We start from the raw sequence: 17,997 nt of genomic DNA, 5'->3' as shown, positions 1-17,997 counted from the left end.
ACTCAACAAGTGCAGGAGTACTGGAGTTCGTGCAGAAGACTCCAGTAGCTCAGGGTTTAAAAATGGAAAGAAATTAGTATTGTCATTGGTATTATCATTTTCCTTTCTTCTGTTTTTAATCTAAATTGCTGTTACTTTCCATTTCTTTAAAAGTATTTTTCACATGGCCAGGCAGGAGAAATAGGCCAAAAATACTGACGGCTGCCTGTGCTGCCCCCTCAGCCTTTTAGTAGGTACACGTATGCAAAATCCTACATCGCCTTGTTCTTAAGTTATCGCATTCACAAGATTTTGAAAAAACTGACCCTGAAGTCATGGTCACCAGGATTCGAACCCATCTGAGATTTTTAGTAGATGCACATGTGGTATTAATTTGAAAGTCTTAAGTGGTCTAAGGAGCTTGGAAAGAAAAGCGTTTGGACTTCTTTAGGTTGCTTGAATACGTTTCACCTCTCATCCAAGAAGCTTCTTCAATTCTAGGGTCACATGGTGGAGAGTCCCAGATTTAAACTCAGTGGGAGTTTCCCCCCAAAGAGGGACAAAAAGACCACCTGATGATCCTCTACCTAATCACATTAGCCAAGGTGTGAAAACGGCTGTGGGTCACAATCAGCCAAGGTTTCAGGTGAGCTCATTGTGAAACCTGGCCCCACCCTATCATGTGATTTCCTGAGGTCAGATGGGAAGGGATCTCAAAACTGGATTATAGATGGCAGACAGTTGGTGTCGTAAACCACCACCTCTGTTCAAAGATGGCTGCTCACAATGAACATAAATGTCTTTCACTCCTAAGTGACTTCCTTCTTGAGTTATCACATTCACAAGACTTTAGAAAACTTGACCTCTGACCTTGGGCTCAAGATCACTGAGATTTGAACTTCCCCGAGAGTTTTAGTAGAGGCACCTATGCTATCAGTTTCTGACTACTACGCCACCTCGTTGTTCAGGTTATTGAATGTAAAAACTGTGTCAATGCTGCCCACCCACCCAACAGGGGAAGCAATACCTTAACAGCCTTTTACAACTGAAGGGTAATAAATAATATACATTTAATTTTATATTCAACATATATTCAGTAACATCACTTGCAAAACTTTTGCAAGTAAAAGCATTAATTAATATAGTTAATTTTATTTTCTGTCCCTGTTTCGATATTACTTTATATTTCAGCCTCATTTCACTTTAATGTCAAATTAGTTTGGTTGTGATGGCTGTTTAATCTGTTCCAGCTCCTTTCTGAATTTAAAATAGGGACAACTATGATGGAAATATATATAATCCAGAATCTTTTTTCTTCCTCAGATCTTTAACACAGCAGCATCTGTTGTGGTAAATAATAGAAGATTGATGTTGCAAATGGACATCACACAGAACTTCTTCATAGACTCTGAATCTGTTGAAAAGAAGCAGGGAAACAAAGTCCATAGCTGAAACTTGCCTTTGCTAGAATATCAATTTGATACCTCACTTTCAATTGAACTCTCAATGTCAAGGCGCTGCCGTTTTGGGTTGTAAATAGTGACAGGATTCTAATAAACAATCTGCCACGCTTCACCCTGTGTTAATAACCAACTTTCATCTGGTGTCAATCTTAATACAAAACTCCAATTATCCAAGACTTTACTGGAGTGGAAAGAATTGGCTTTTCCATCCTCACTGGATAAGTAGAACAACACCAATCTACATTCACACTGAGCTGAAATCATTTGACTGCTCTCTACTTGCTCCACTGAAACTGCCTTTTTAGTTATCATGTTGGCCTTCTGCACCATCTTCTGACATGTTGCGCATTATTGTCTTAATGTTACTGTATAGGCCTTAATCTGAATTGATTTCTAAATTGTTTGTTTTCAGAAGTGTTCCACTTGTGTTTTAGCGTTTACATAGTTTCTGACAGTTTAAGTCCCAACCACAGTTCTTCCCTCATCCATGGAAGATGTTGTCTCTCTGCATCTAAATGATGAGCTGATCATTAAAACTTGATTTGGCAGTGGTTCGCAAAGAAAAGCACAGATTTATGTCTGTTCTTTTTACTTGTTCCTGTAGTTAGCTATTATTGCAGGGTTTACCTTACAATATAAAGCGCCTTTAGGTGACTGTTGTTGTGTTTTGGCGCTCTATAAATAAAATGGAAGTGTGTGCGTGTGTGATTGTTTTGTATTTTATAAAAATCAATTGTTAAACATATGCATGGTTTTCACAGTGAAAAATCCAAATTTTCAATGTTAGGTCCTATATTTCAATACATGATTTCTTTAAGTTGGTTCCACATATCTACCATCTCAGTATAGAAAATCAATATTTAAAAAAAACATCTAGTTCTAAGAATTATTTCACTGTTTTTGATACATGATTTTTGTAGTTTGGGAAAATACCGTTATATAGTTGGTTTCATCATACCAACTATCCATTTAGCCATTTAATTAAAAATCCTGTGATTGGGTTCTTTTCAGCAAAGACCAGTTATCAGCTTATCAGCCACAGATACATTTGATTCTGTAGCAATCAAATGCTGCAGCCTGATGAGCATCTCTCCAGAAATGCAAGTGCCAGTTAATGCTTCTTGATGGAAAATGTCTCCATGAAACAAAATTTAATGTCACAGGCTGCAGTTCTGTTTAGCTTTGTCATAAGGCAATAGCCAGTAATCTTTCCCTTATCATTTTACCAATCTGTGTGAACGTTTTACTGCTTAAGTAATTTCATTTAAAGTAAGTATTGTTCAGCATTAGTTGTACATGAAAACTGCAATCAGCCATTGCATTGGCCAATTTAACAAAAAGAATAAAATATAAAATACTGAATTGAAATTTGAGCGATAGTTTGATTTTTTTTCTTGAAAACACAATATGACTCCTTAAATATTGTAATTCCACCTTCTTTTGAACACTGCTTAACTAAAAAAAAAAAAAAAAATTCACAATATGTACCATAAATTGGAAGAGGTCTAGTTAAGAAACAAGTGTGATGTGTTATGCAACCCACCAGTATATTCCCATTGCATATTTTTCTGATATTTATAGTTTATACTCATGTGACTGACTCACTACCCTGACAGGCAAAACATTACTCCATCATGACGGACAGTGGTGGACACTCGGTAGTGCTGCAGGACAAAAGTGCTGTTTATTTCACCTGTCTTAAGCCAAGACTCATCCATGCAAACAAACAAATATATGAAGACAAACTATGGATTTTGGGAATTTGTGATTCATCTCTAAAAGCGACAACATCTCTTTCAGAACTCCAGTTTGTTGGCATCTACGTGTATCTTGTCCTGCATGTATTTTCAATCTGGATGGGTAAAATAATGCCGCTATGTGGGAGGAGAAGAATAAGCAACTGTTCATTGTTAAAGCAAATTTTAGTGCTAAATAAATGAACCGCCACATGTAAATGTTCCATTTTGTTAACTTGGACATTTACAGTGTGAGGCCAAGAAAGTTCAAGTAGTATTTATTTCTCACATATATGTTGTGTCCTAACTATAAACTTATTTGAGTAGTTTTCCAATGTCAGGTAGTTCATTCCTACAGTTTAAATGAGCCTCCACTGACCGCCTGGGTTTCTGTGAAGAAGCAGAAATTGGTGGGGCTGGGCCTGTATGGCAAGGTTATTAGAGGTGTGCTCACATGTTCGGACCATACTATACCCTCTTCTGGCAGTAAATGAACGTTGATTAGTCCATCCAATAGCACAGCAACTGCCTGACATTTTGGCTAAATTAAACTCGAAAATGTTCAAAGGATGGCTGGAGGGCAAAGGATCACAGTACCGTTATGCCCTCCAGGTAGGCGTGTCCAAGTAACTTTGATGTCACATGAAAACTATGGATTGAAGTACTCCTACTGGATTGCCCCAAGTGTCAAAAAGTGACTGTAAAGGAGTAGCCTGTCTGTTATAATGTGAAACCTGTGGCTCTTGACCTGTTGTCAATAACTGACAACTTTAAAACAGGTTAAAAACAGTCAAATTTTTATACTGCTAAAGAAATTGATTTATGACAGATAAACAGTTGTTGGTATCAACCTCTGTACATTTATTATTTTGCACAGAGCATACAGCATACCAGAAGCAGACATGGTTTTTCAAACCACGCAGCTTGCAAGTGCTGAAAGGGTTAGATCAAAAATAGTAAAAGTGGACAACTACTTATGAAAAGTGAAAATCCAACACAGTACATGTTTTTGAAATGTATTTGGTTTTCAAATTAATCAATGTAACCTTGGATGTAGTTTCCGTCATACAACAAGAAGCCTCAACACTCCATTCATGATTATTTTATTTCATCCGTGGAAACTGTAGGGCTTCACAAACTATAGTAATGCCATTAATAGTGCATCTCTTTTGTTGGGTAAAAGTGAATCGCTGCAAGCTCAGGATATGAATGCTACAGTCCATTTAACAATGTGAATAGGCAAGGACTGAAAGTTTTTCTAAGTAAACTAAATGTTGCTGACCTGCAAAAGAGGCCTCTTTTTGGATGGAAAAACAGGATAATCTGATTAGAATCTCAAGGTTACCATCAGTTATTCACCTTAGTCTAATGATGGGTAACAAAGATTTCAATGAGCATCCAAGCCTCAGTAAGCTCCAGTGCCAAAAGAACCTTGCCAGCCACTAGTATCAGTTGTTTGTTTGCATTGCCATGGTTTTTTTTAAAGAATATGTTCAAATGGCAGTAGCTGAATAAAACACACCCCATTTTTTCCGACTGATAGAAAAAGAAAGAAAATCAAGAAACCTGCATCCCTTGTACCAAACGTAGGAGTGTAAGGCTTTGGGCTGTGTTCTGGCTTCCTGCCGTTGCCATTGCAATGGTGCAGCTGCCTCCTGAGATATTCCACACATGACATTTATCCAGGGGAGGGCATTGACAGATGCTTCAAAGCAGCTTTGTGGCACGGCCAAGAAAGGCCCCCCGTCACATTAGATAAGGCAGGGGACTATCATATTAACCTATGTGTGGTGCTGCCATGTTGAAAAGTACATAGGGCCAGCCAGTGGACACCTGCTTTGCCTGCAGCAAGCCGCCTCACAGCACACAATGCCCTAACAAGGAAGGAAAAGGATAAACAGCTTGACAAAATTCTTATTGCTAGTACATTCGTGTGTTTGCATACACAGGTTTGTTGTCACTACCCCAACAATTATGTGCTACAGGGTACCAGGCTGCAGTTTCTCGTGTATGGAGAAAATGTTATGTGCTTGACAATGCATGACAATGCATATTCTCCTTGTAATCTTCAAAGTTTACAGGAAAGATGTCCAATCATATTTTCCTATCATACTGTATAGTAATTATTTAATTCACACTTTTAGGTACCTCGTGAGAACAGACTTGATGTGGTAATGAGTGATCTATATTTACTGCTTGTCATTTCATTTAAGTGATGAAAATCTGTAAGATTTATGTTCCACACAATGCTGACAAAATAACAAGATACATTAAAAAAGAGAAATTTTAAAAAGTGCTAATGGGTTTTACTTTCCACAATGTAATGCCATTGAACATTTTTTCCTCAATATTGCAATATTTTGTCTGCCGTGTAAGAAGCAGAGAATGATAACATTAGTGTTGTTGGAAACATGAAAGGCATACCAAGTCATACCAAAAAGAAGCAGCCAGAGGAACATTTCACAGCTAAAGCTAATCGACAACCAGCCAGTAGTGTGATTCTTCAGCAGATTTTCCCCAAAACACTGAACCTAAAAATTCAGGCACATTTTCAAGATAATGTTCCTTGGTGTAAAGTTTTAAATATGTTCAAAATCTCATCATCTGCATTACATGTCACCAAAAGAGAATCTGGTGAAAACTGTGCAAAAGGCAGAAAACTGAAAATTGATTTTCTTCCAACCGAGTATTGGATACCCATAATCTTTGGGCCTGATGATTCTGGGATCCAAGAAATGGAAATCATTTTTTTCAGGGAAGGCCTTGCATAGTTAAGGAAGACAATGCTAAACTGCATGGGTTAATAAAATTGTCATGAATGAAGCCACAGTTTGTGCCATAGGAATGCAAAACAGCAGCACCTGAGAACTAGTCTGACATCAGCAGGTTGAGTTTCAGTCACGCCGTCATCGCTGCTCAGATTGGGGCTTTTAATGAAGCAATATAAGCGCTCTTTTTCATGAGTGGCATGAGCAGTCTTGGGTCCAGTAGATCTAGCAATCTCTTCTTAAAAATGACTGATTGGGTGTTTTGGACTGGGTCTCCTGGGACCACAGTGATGTCACAACATTATGAGCAAATGAAATAAAGTCATAAAAATGGGAATGATAAAAAGCACATGTGAGATATAACAAAAAATATATATATATATAGGTATACGCGGTCTGGGGACCCCACTTGGTAGGATGAGAGTTAACTTGTGACAGTAAGGCCACAAAGAATAAAAAGGCTTCTCAGAGTAGGGCTAACATGTATACATGTAACAGTGATATCATACAATATGGAATTATTGCTAAATTGTATTAAAATGTACATTGGTGTTACTTTTCCTCAATGAATTTGTTTTGTGGTAGAACACTACCATATCATGTGCATTTCTCACTTTTATTCAGTTTACTATTAATATATATTTTTAGATAAACAGAAAAAAATGGACAAATATGTGGTTTGTGGTGGCTTCTATAATAACGTATGAATGTGGGGATCTAGTTTAGCAGACTGATGTGAGATGTGTCCCCTCAGACTGGCTACTTTCTGTTTAAAGAATGGTGTGGGTGGTGTGGAGTGTTGTTGGAGGTGTGTCACAATAAAACTAATCAATCTTGTCTTTATGTCTGAGCATTGCCTGTGTTTGCCCCACAGTCATGCTCCAACCAAGCAGCACATAAGAGCCAACAACTATCCAGCGGTCCTCCAAACTGCTCCCCCGGCACAATGCACCAGGCGAGCGTTGGGTGCTGATCAAGAGGCAAAGTCAAGGCTCATCACAAGTTTCACTTCAGTGCTTACCAACAGCCCTGCCTGACCTTTACAGGCAACTGTCTCTATTGATCAAACACATACGTCCTGTCACACTAGTAAAGCCCATTTTGTTCGCAGCTGTTCAGCATGCCAGTTCGAATCTTCCTCGCATATGGAGCTCTACCTGAATCTGCAGAAGTGACCTGAGCCAAAGGTCAGAATGGCATTACTTGTGTTTTAAATGGTTCAGTGGAACACGTGTGTAAAAACTGCAAGAAGCTCTCAGCACTGCTGTTTCATATTTGAATAAATATTAAATTTTAATTTTAAATTATTATTAGATAGATGGATACTTTATTAGTTAAAAACAACACTATTTTAATTAATGTTAATTTTTTAATGATTGCATTGCAATGTAATATCTCAGGCATATGAGGGATTTTTTTAAAGGTTTGGATTAAATGTTCACTGGATTCAAGAATGAATAGATTGAAAATTTTTGCTCAAAGATTAAGGTCACTGTGACCTTACAAAGCATAATTTTGCCAATAACTCAAGGATGTTTATGCTAATGTGGGCAAAAAAGTCATGCCTCTTTACTAGGAAGGAATAATGTAAAAAGTCAAAGGTTATGTCTGTCTCCAATTTAGCGTTCTGGTCAACCAATTGGTAGAGCACATTTTCAGACCCTATATCTAACTGAGGCTTTCACTGAAACTGACCTACCTTGTTGAGTCTTTTCTACCAATTGGTTTACATCTGTAATGCCAGAAAAATCCACCAGAAGGCACTGCGAATGGAAACTGTTGGCTCTTCTTATACCTCTCCCAACCAGGAAGTCAGAAACAAAAAAACATCCAACATATTTTGAGTGTTTTTGATGAAACTAAGGTAGGAAGATATAATTTTTTGATATATGATAGTGTTAGAGGACTTACTAAGCAGATGTATGTCACTTGACAGCATTAAAAAGGTGAAATTAAATGTTGAATATTTCTTTTAAAAAGGTGTCAACCAAACGGTTGATTTGTCCCTTTATGGTGCTAATGCTAACATAACCTAAATGTTATTAAAATTGATTATTTGCCATAAAATCAGACCACTAGACCCATTTTGTTTACCTATTGCTATTGATAAATCACATTAAGTGTTAGCACAGCAAGAATATGCTGAAATAATTTCCTCAGTAAGTCATTTTTGTAACTTTCTAAGTTAATATTAGTAAATATTGTAAAAATCAAGAATAACACGTGGAAATCACAAATATCACAATTGATTACCTTTTAACCAAATTACAGTAGCTGGTAAATTAATATTACTAAGTTGTCAGAATTATAATTTCATATTTAACAAGTACTATATGGACGCTAAACAATTATATGGCTAAAAATCACATAGTCCTGTGGCGTGATACTCATGATACCATCCATCTTCAACCACAGTGTGTTTATGGTCATGGTTTCATATGAAGCCACAAGGGCTGGCACTCTCCACCAGTATATTGCCAACAAACCAGATGAGTGGGGCTTTAAAATGTTCTGCCAAGCAAGTTCATCTGGCATCATCCACAACTTGCTGCTGTATCAAGGGGATCTACATTCTTCAATGCTCCCCTCAGTGAAAAGGAACAGAAGTGACCTCTAAGGGGCCAAAGTTGTAAAAAACAGTATGCAAACCCATAAAAGAACCTCAGCTCTTCACAAGTTTCAGCTTGGTCCAGAACTTGCACACCTCCTTGGGTGTCAGGTGCATTGGTACTGTATGACCACACTGCACCAGTGGAGCTCCCCGGATGGCAGACAAAGACCTGATGAAGAAGGGCCATGGAGCCTGTTATTACAGGTCTGATGAAGGTCTGATTGCAGTAAAATAAAAATGTGTCAACCTTCTAAACAATGCCTGTGGGTTCATGCTTCTTTCATCTGTCAAACGGTGGAGCAAAGAGTCCAATGCAGAGATCACCACTCCATGCCCATCACTCATCCCTGTGTATAATTAGCATATGGGAGGAATTAAGCTTTCTGATATGATATTACACCTATATAAGACAAGTTATAAGTTACAAGTTAAGGAGATGGCATATTCCACTGTTCAGATACATCCTTGACTTGAATACCTGGTCTACAAAAGGGACTGTGCCCTACTGGACCAGAAACCGATGGCTCTCAAAAGGTTTCCAACTGGCTGTGTCTGAACCAAGTTAACAAGCCAGCATCTAGAGTTGGACAACCATGATTTAGCTCTCCAAGACCACAGAATCAATACTACACCATAAAACCCCAACGACCAAAACCGCAAGCAGATGTGCTTGATTTGCACTGTTTTTATTTTTATTTTTTTTTTTTAAAAAAACAAAAATGATTTTGCACAGTAGCATTCAATCATTGTGGCCTGAATGTGAGTATTTTGTGCTGTAGCACATGTTTCACATTTGCAGATTAAAAAAATTGTTTGATATAATACTTTCCTTTGATGGAATAAAAGCAGCAATGTTCACTAGCATGCTACTAGAAATAAACTGTATCCAATGCCCTGGATAGTTTTTGTTATTAATTTAATTATAATTTGGCCCGTTATTTGATTTTTTCTTTTTCTTTTTCTTTTTGCCTGTCCCATTTGTTTCTTTAACCGTCAGAATTGTTGTCTGAAGGCCAACAAGGATACCCAATGGATTTACTTTACCAAGTGGATCATCACGGCCTTGCCGTATTGGTCCATTTGATCGACCTTTGTTGTTATTATTCATTTTATTTTATTTTCAGTTGTTACAGACAGGACAGACATGACTAGGGGATAGGAGAGGGAGAAAGAAAGATGAAGGAAAAGAAAAACAGAGGGGAAGAGGGACAGTGAGAAAGGGCACTTAAAAAGAGAAAGAGAGAGAATTTTTTTTTCAACTGTATTATCTAATGTACTTGTATTTGCATGACATTTCATACTTTTACCATTAAGTGACATCTCAACCATTTGGTAGAGATCAATATTTTAAAAACTACAGGGTCTATTGAAAAAAAAATTGATTGTGGTTATTACTCACCCAAATCAATAAGAAATGCAAACAAAAAATGTTTCCATTGCTTTTTTTCTTGGTGTGGACCTCAAAGGGTTAAGACCATTTCACATACAAAATGATATGCACTGTGCTGACCACTAAATTGAGCACATGGCTCAAAATTTGTTGACTCACTGTTGCAGTTGTCACCATACTGGGTCTGTCACCCAGTGACTGTGTTTTGGATTGATTAGTATTCTTTGATTTCTTGTTATTCATGGTTCTGGTTCTAGTGGTTGCTTTTCTGCTTGTGTTTTGCTTGTGCTTTGATAGTTTCCAGTCCCTAGGTTTCTGTTGCTATGCAGTATTCCACGTTTTGGGTCTAGTGTCCCTGGTCTTCATGTTCATTTGTTTTCTGTGTCTGTTTTCTGTGTTTCCTTTCTGTCTCCCCCAGTTGGTAATGTTCTCATGTCTATTTCTTTCCCCGTCCCAGTGACTAGCCTGCATCTTAGTGTGAGTCTCTTGTTTCCTGTTTTATTTTGACAGTCCCTTGTCCTGTGCTTAGTGTATTCGGTTTTGATTCCTCCCCATCTCGTTGTGCCTGATTAGTCCCAGCTGTGTTTCCCTCCTGTTTCCCCCCTGCCTGTTTTCACGTTGTCACATGTTGCTGTGTTTCCTCCGTGCTCCTTGTTTCCTTTGTATTTCCTAGTTGGCTGCCAGTTCTTAGTTTCTAGTTTTCAGTTTTAGGTTTTCATTGTATTTAGTATTTGGGTTTTTCACAGCAATAAAGGTGCCTTCCTTAGTTTATCCCTTTCATGTCTGAGTCCTGCATTTGGGTCCTACTCTTGCCTTTTACATCACGTCACATGACAGCAGTCTGCGGGTACTATGTTAATTTTTGTGGCCTTTCATGATCTTCACAAGTACTGTTCCTGTTCCCTTCATCTGTGTTGGTTGTACAAATGTACGTCACTTCACACCATAAGTCAAATTCTACACTGTTGAACCCCAGGCACTTGCACTGTGCTTTGCCCATTATTGCGCAGCACAAGCCATAGAAAAAAATGGATTTCAAAGTACAGCGCAACAGTTGCTGCTTCCTATGTGAAAGTCCCTTTAGAATTTGCAGCTTTGGGGGTTCATCAGGAAGGGCATCCTGCTTTAGAAAATCTGCCAAATCAAACATTTCCCACTGTGGCAACCACTCGTGAATAAAGAATCAGCCAAAAGTGCCTTTTTTATTTTCTTTTTACAGAAACATTCATATTTGAAAGGTTTTTTCTCATAGCTGCATCTTTATGTTAAATTAGAATTAGTTGTGTTGGTCAAACATTAACACAGTTTATTCAGTTCTTTAAAAATACCCCCTTAGAGCTATATGAACAACACACCAATGTCCTTAAATCATTTCATATGTTGTCTTTTTTTTTGTTTGCAGTTTTTGTTTTGTTTGTTTTTGTTTTTTTACTTTTTATTAATTTCATGATGAATGACTCCATACCTCTGGTCTTACTCTAACCATCTAGTGTCTTGTTTAACCCTTTAAAGCCGGTCAGAGCGGGCACGCTCCGTTTTGCGTAACTATTTTTAAATCCGGGTGGCACTGCAACCACATAAGCTAGCGCAATAATTTTTTTTGCATATGAAACTGGAGGAGTTGTACTTACATCTTATGCCATCAGCTTGTCCTCGGTCACAGTTTCCTTCCACATATAGCTTTGCAAAAACTGCATAAAAAGCGCTTGCAGCAACAAAAACATAATATTCCAGAAACACACTTTGCCGATCAGCTGTTTGTAACACTTCCTACATCCATCAGCACGAACTTTCACATGTCAATGTCCTGCCCGAAACCGGAAGTGATGTAATTTTGCAGAAATGTAGTTTTTTACCATCAGGGCCTTATGAGCATATACTGGTGTTTTTAAAAGTTATGTTTGACTTTATGACTTTCTGTGTCGTTTCTGGGATTCTTAGGACTCATATTGCACTGATGGAAATAGCTTATTTTGATGCATATGCTGTTTTTTTTGCAAATTTGCATTATAATATTTATTTTCGTTTTTCTTGTAGTATATAAAAATTGGTGTATTTCAAAAATAAAACTATGAAGACACTCAAAATAAATTTCCTGTGGTGGGAAACTATTTTGTGCAGCTTTTTTGTATTGACAGTTTGAGGGATAAGCCTCTTAAATTTCTCTAAATAGAAATATATGTTAAAAAACAAAAATAATTTTAATTTTTTTTGTAGTTTATTGCACTTTTTTGCAACTTATGTAATTACTATGCACTTAATGCAGACATATTATTAAAATTTGGGCTATAATGGTTGTATTGATGTATATCAACTTGAAATGCTCCCAAAAGTGGCTCTACAGCATGTAAAAATATAATATAAGCTCTGGCAGACTTGGTTCTATGGTAGGTCTTAAAGGGTTAACACCATTAACAAAAACAAGAAATAAATGTATAAACATGGTGAAACATGGACACATACAAAGTGTGTCTGGGGCTCAGAAAGTGTGCACGGTTCTTTTTTTTTTTGTAGGGCAGACTGTTATTGCAGACAAAGTTATGATTGATTTGTACATGTGACTTGCAGAACTTAAGGTAAGGAACATTTCTGGTGGTCTGATGGATGCACACTTGCAGAAAGGGAAATAGCCAAATTAATATTTTGTGGCTAACTTTTAAAAAGCATTTCTACACTACCAAAATCATAGCCTTGCTGCAGACAAATATACAGCCTCCTCCTCCTTTTTCAGTCTCACTCCTCCATTGCTGTTACCCAACTGCCTGCATGTTCAGACCTCCAAATTAGCTTCTGATTATTGAGCTGACACATTGCTGAGCCACAGTGCGAATAATGTTTTATTAAGAAAGTTGGCCTAATTTAATAATATAAAATATAGAGAACTATACTGCTGTATACATGAACATACACATACATATTCTTGCTATGTAACACCTGTGTAACAAGAAGCAGGCATATATTTCAATTTATAAACGGCAAAGTGCCAGGGAACTTTAGGTTTTGCGGCTGCCTAGACTATTGATGACAGTATTTCTGGAAAGAGGGTATTTTTTTTTTCTAAATGTCATTTGTAATGCTGCTTCCCACATACTTAATTCTGAACTCATTCGTTGAGGCAGATAGGACTATGTCAAATTGAATCTCGCTATCTTAATGACCAGATATCAGTACAGGGAGATTCTCAATTTTGACTTTTTTAATGTTATTTTATGGTAATTTGGGTGAACAATTTAAATAAATATGATGGGGAAAAATAGTAAACTTAAAAAATATATCCTTTTGATCAGGAAATTCAAAAATCCTTAAAAAATCCATAGTTTACTGCTCACAATTGTAACAGAATTATATATCCATCAGTAAGCAGGTGATGTGTTCTATTTTTTCGTTATATGTGTAGGCCACTAGGTAAATTGCACCCTGGAATAATGTTAATGTTAATAATGTTGCACCGAAGCAATTAAACTGAAACAACAACAACAAACCCAACAGTTAGATCACAGTGACACATAAGAAGATTTCAGTAGTCAATTAAATTATACCCATTGTGCTGCGTGTGCTTTTTGAATAACCTACATTAATATATGTGTCTTTGCTCAGAGGAAGACCGTGTCTGAGAGTAATTTTCAGGCGAGCTGCCAGTACTGTCTGATTGTTGGCTTACAAAAATAACAGCACACTGCTATATTTGGCCTTACTTTTCTTTTTAAATGTTGTTTGGACAGGTCTTAATTTCAACTGCCATTTCAGTATTTAACTCAAATAAATAGGAAATACTTGGTAAGCAATCTGTGTGGCTTATATCTTATTAAATTTTACACACGCAACTCCTACCAAACTTTGTGAGGTGTGCAAAGCCAGAAGTTTGTTAGACACGATTTTGCCATTAAATAATATGCTTTAAGCAGAACTGGTGGGGTTTTGTTGCTCGCGTGCGCGTTTGTGTGTGTATGTGTGTGAGAGAGAGGGAAACAGAAGGGAAAAACATGCAATTGTAGATTAAATGTGGGGGGTTTTTTGTTTAATTTGGTTAAACAAATTAAACATCATTTACATTTCATGCTCTGAGATCTCAATATGGATTTTTTTTAAAAAACAAAAACAAGATGCTTGCAAACACACACACACACACACACACACACCGCATAAACCTGTAAATAGCTCCAGACAGTACAAACAAGACCTTGTTTTGTCTCTTTGTTTGAAACAGTGCTGTGCAATATTGATCATTCAGGTTTACCGAAAGGCAAGTCAAGACACCTTATGCATATTTATCACCAAAAGACCCCTTTTCATGTACCATTCTCTCCTGGCTCTTAGTGTTTTTTTCCTTTCAGCCACACAGCTGTAGATTGTTATGCATAGAGTGACACGACCTGCAGGCGCTGCGCAGATTCTTATCGTCATGCTCTCATCTGATGGGAACGCATGCTCTGACAAAAGCCGGTCCTCCTCGATTCTGCTCATATCTGCTTTTTAACAATTCCATCAGTGCCGGATAAGCTGGCTAGCAATAAAGACAAAATGACAATACATACAGGGATCTGGGCACCATCTGTGCACAGGAATGACCGATAACACGTTTGAATCATCAAAAAGTGGTTGAAAAAACGATGAGGAAGAGATAATACGAATACAAACATAAAGAAATGTCAAAAAACATGAATCACATTTTGATGTTGATTTCTTCTGACATTTTATGCTTTTATCCTATACATACTTTAAGTTGCCATTCAATTCCATTAAGATTAAAGCATCTCAGGGTGTTACTGTACATGCCGTTATTGAAGTGCAAGAAATTGAAGTTACAATCTCCAGTCTAGAGGCGGACTTTCTCAATATACAGACTCTGATTTTGTGTACTCAAAATGCAGCAGTGTTAATGCCTAAATAACACTAAACCAAAACACAATGATGAAGACAAATGGTTAGAGAAAACTTTTGTCTTTTAATGCAAACAAAAATTAGAATATGAGAATAATTAGGTTAGATTCTGTAATTAATGTAAGGTTATTATTTTCAGTTCTGACCTTGACTGAAGTAGTTAATATCTGCTGACCTCACCTATAACTGTGAAAAATAAAAACACGAAGAGCTGGCATCATAGAGCCTATCCTAGCATACCTGCTCATTTTACATTGTTTATAGGGAATGGTACTAAACTGTGGTTCAGCTGATTACTAATGTCATCTCAGAGCAGCAGAAATGATAATAATGTCCGGCTTATTAAATCATGAGATTGGAAAATATTTTATCTTATTTAAACATTCAGTACACACATCTAAAATCATGTCTCTGGCACTTAAGAGATGTAAGATATGTGTGCTTATTGATAAACTAGTTTCTAACTTTGTCGGGCTCTTTTGCAGTATCAGCAATTGTCCACTGTTGGAGAAGATCCTAAATGAAGCCGAGAGGGAATGAAAAACAAACTTGTGGCCCCTAATTACAAAAAAGTTTCTGAAAGCAGCTAATATGTATACAGCTATATGCTTTTAATTAACTGGGACCTTCACAATCTTTCTGTTTTCTTCTGTTGTGGGTAGTGTTTTACTTACTTACTCTGTCCAGTTCACAAAAAACATCACCCTTTTAAAGTTACACTAAATTAACACAAGATTCAAAAGCTCTCTTGAACGTAACTTTTCGAGGGTAATCTCAAACAGTTCTCTCCCGTTATGTGTACTAAAACCTACGATACAATACTGAATTCTTGAAAGCTCAAACAGGCCAACAGGTTTATACTGACCCATTTTACAAATTACATTTTGAATAAAAAGATGTATGTTAGCGCAGCACAAATGCCTTTTTAGGAAAAAAACAAACAAGCAAGTAAACATAGAAGATATTTCTGAACTTAAATCGTGGAGGGTAACAGACAGAGATGTTGTGCTTGTGAGCAAATCAGTAATCAAAGCTTTTTTTTAACATATAACCTCTTTTATTTTACATGCTTCTCTTGAACCACTATTTTGCTACAGATAGGCATTAAAACATGTCTTCTTTCTGCGTGGTTTTATACGTTTATTGATTTTAATGTGCTGTTCTAAAGAAATAATTTTAAGTATTACCACTGGAGCTGGCCTCTCGAGTCAAATGCTTCTTTGACCTGCTGATATACCCAGCAGATGTTAGGCAGTGGAAATTTGTGTAGGTGTCGGTTTATTTTATTTTATTTTTTTCTGCTTGTTCAAGCCTTTGAAAATGTCGAGGTTCCCGCAGCTGTCCAGCAGTAAGTTCTATGTATCGTAGCTTTTCACTCCTTCAATGGCAAACTCTTAGCCTGGCGCCTCAATGCCCGACACACGATCCGCATCCTGAGTGACAGGCTGCTCCCTGCAGAGCCGGGGAGGGTAATTGGCATTCAGGATCATCTGGATGATAGGGAGGGTGGCAAATTCCATGAGACGCTGCTCCCCGCCTTTTATCCTGCGCCACAAAGTTCCCCAAGACCCGTACCCCATTTGCACAGAGAGAGGGAGAGATTGACACAGAGGGAGAAAGAGAGAGGGAGAGACTACTTTGCATGCAGTGAGTTGGCAGTAGCATCCCCGAGGGAGACATTGTCGGTGAGGGGGAAACAGCTTTCTATGCATGAGGAGAAATTTCCTTCAGGTTTGTGTTGCAGCTACCACCCCTCCATCGCCATCATCCTCCTCACCCCCCCAGTGCCCCCACCCCACTCTCTAAAACCCCCCACACCCATGTCTGTAGGGATTTATGACCTGTCACCTCAGCTCGTAGGGATGGGAGGGTGGAACGGGGGGTAATGCAATGGTGGTGACAGCGTTTGAAGGGGGTGGCTTTTCACGTAACTCCTGTGAGCAAGGTGTATATCCACTCAACCAAAACACAGTCAGAAGAATTAACAACAAAGGGGGGGTGGGAGGGGCAAGGTTGTTATTATAGCCGCCACACCTAAATTATCTCCCAAAGGGGACCTTTAGTTTCACACTCTGAAACCAACAACGAACTGACGGGAACACTGCGCCCCGATCAACAAATCATTTGCTTTGCTGTCAAGTGGCATGTGGTATTTAACGGGGGAAAAAAGATAGCAGAAGTAGCAATCACACAAAATGCCATGATACAGTTGTTCAGAGAAAGCAAAGTGATCTGTGAGCGAAGTACACTATATTGTACATTTCCCTGTGGACTTTTGATGGAGGGCATTAACCTGTAGATTTCTCCCTGCCATAAATTACTTGGATGTACCTGTGCCTCTGAGGTAGATCATTAGTGTGCTTGATAGGTATAATAATGTAGGCGGGTGCATTGCTATTCTGAAGCCATACATGCCTGACTAAAGGGTTCTCTGTGCAATGAGAATTGAATTACAGTGGGGCAAAAAAGTATTTAGTCAGCCACCGATTGTGCAAGTTCCCCCACTTAAAATGATGACAGAGGTCAGTAATTTGCACCAGAGGTACACTTCAACTGTGAGAGACAGAATGTGAAAAAAAAATCCATGAATTCACATGGTAGGATTTGTAAAGAATTTATTCTTAAATCAGGGTGGAAAATAAGTATTTGGTCAATAACAAAAATACAACTCAATACTTTGTAACATAACCTTTGTTGGCAATAACAGAGGTCAAACGTTTACTATAGGTCTTTACCAGGTTTGCGCACACAGTAGCTGGTATTTTGGCCCATTCCTCCATGCAGATCTTCTCAAGAGCAGTGATGTTTTGGGGCTGTCGCCGAGCAACACGGACTTTCAACTCCCGCCACAGATTTTCTATGGGGTTGAGGTCTGGAGACTGGCTAGGCCACTCCAGGACTTTCAAATGCTTCTTACGGAGCCACTCCTTTGTTGCCCGGGCGGTGTGTTTTGGATCATTGTCATGTTGGAAGACCCAGCCTCGTTTCATCTTCAAAGTTCTCACTGATGGAAGGAGGTTTTGGCTCAAAATCTCACGATACTTGGCCCCATTCATTCTGTCCTTAACACGGATCAGTCATCCTGTCCCCTTGGCAGAAAAACAGCCCCATAGCATGATGTTTCCACCCCCATGCTTCACAGTAGGTATGGTGTTCTTGGGATGCAACT

Source organism: Neolamprologus multifasciatus, chromosome 1 (assembly GCF_963576455.1).
Source record: "Neolamprologus multifasciatus chromosome 1, fNeoMul1.2, whole genome shotgun sequence".
Taxonomy (NCBI): domain Eukaryota; kingdom Metazoa; phylum Chordata; class Actinopteri; order Cichliformes; family Cichlidae; genus Neolamprologus; species Neolamprologus multifasciatus.
This window is presented reverse-complemented; position numbering follows the sequence as displayed.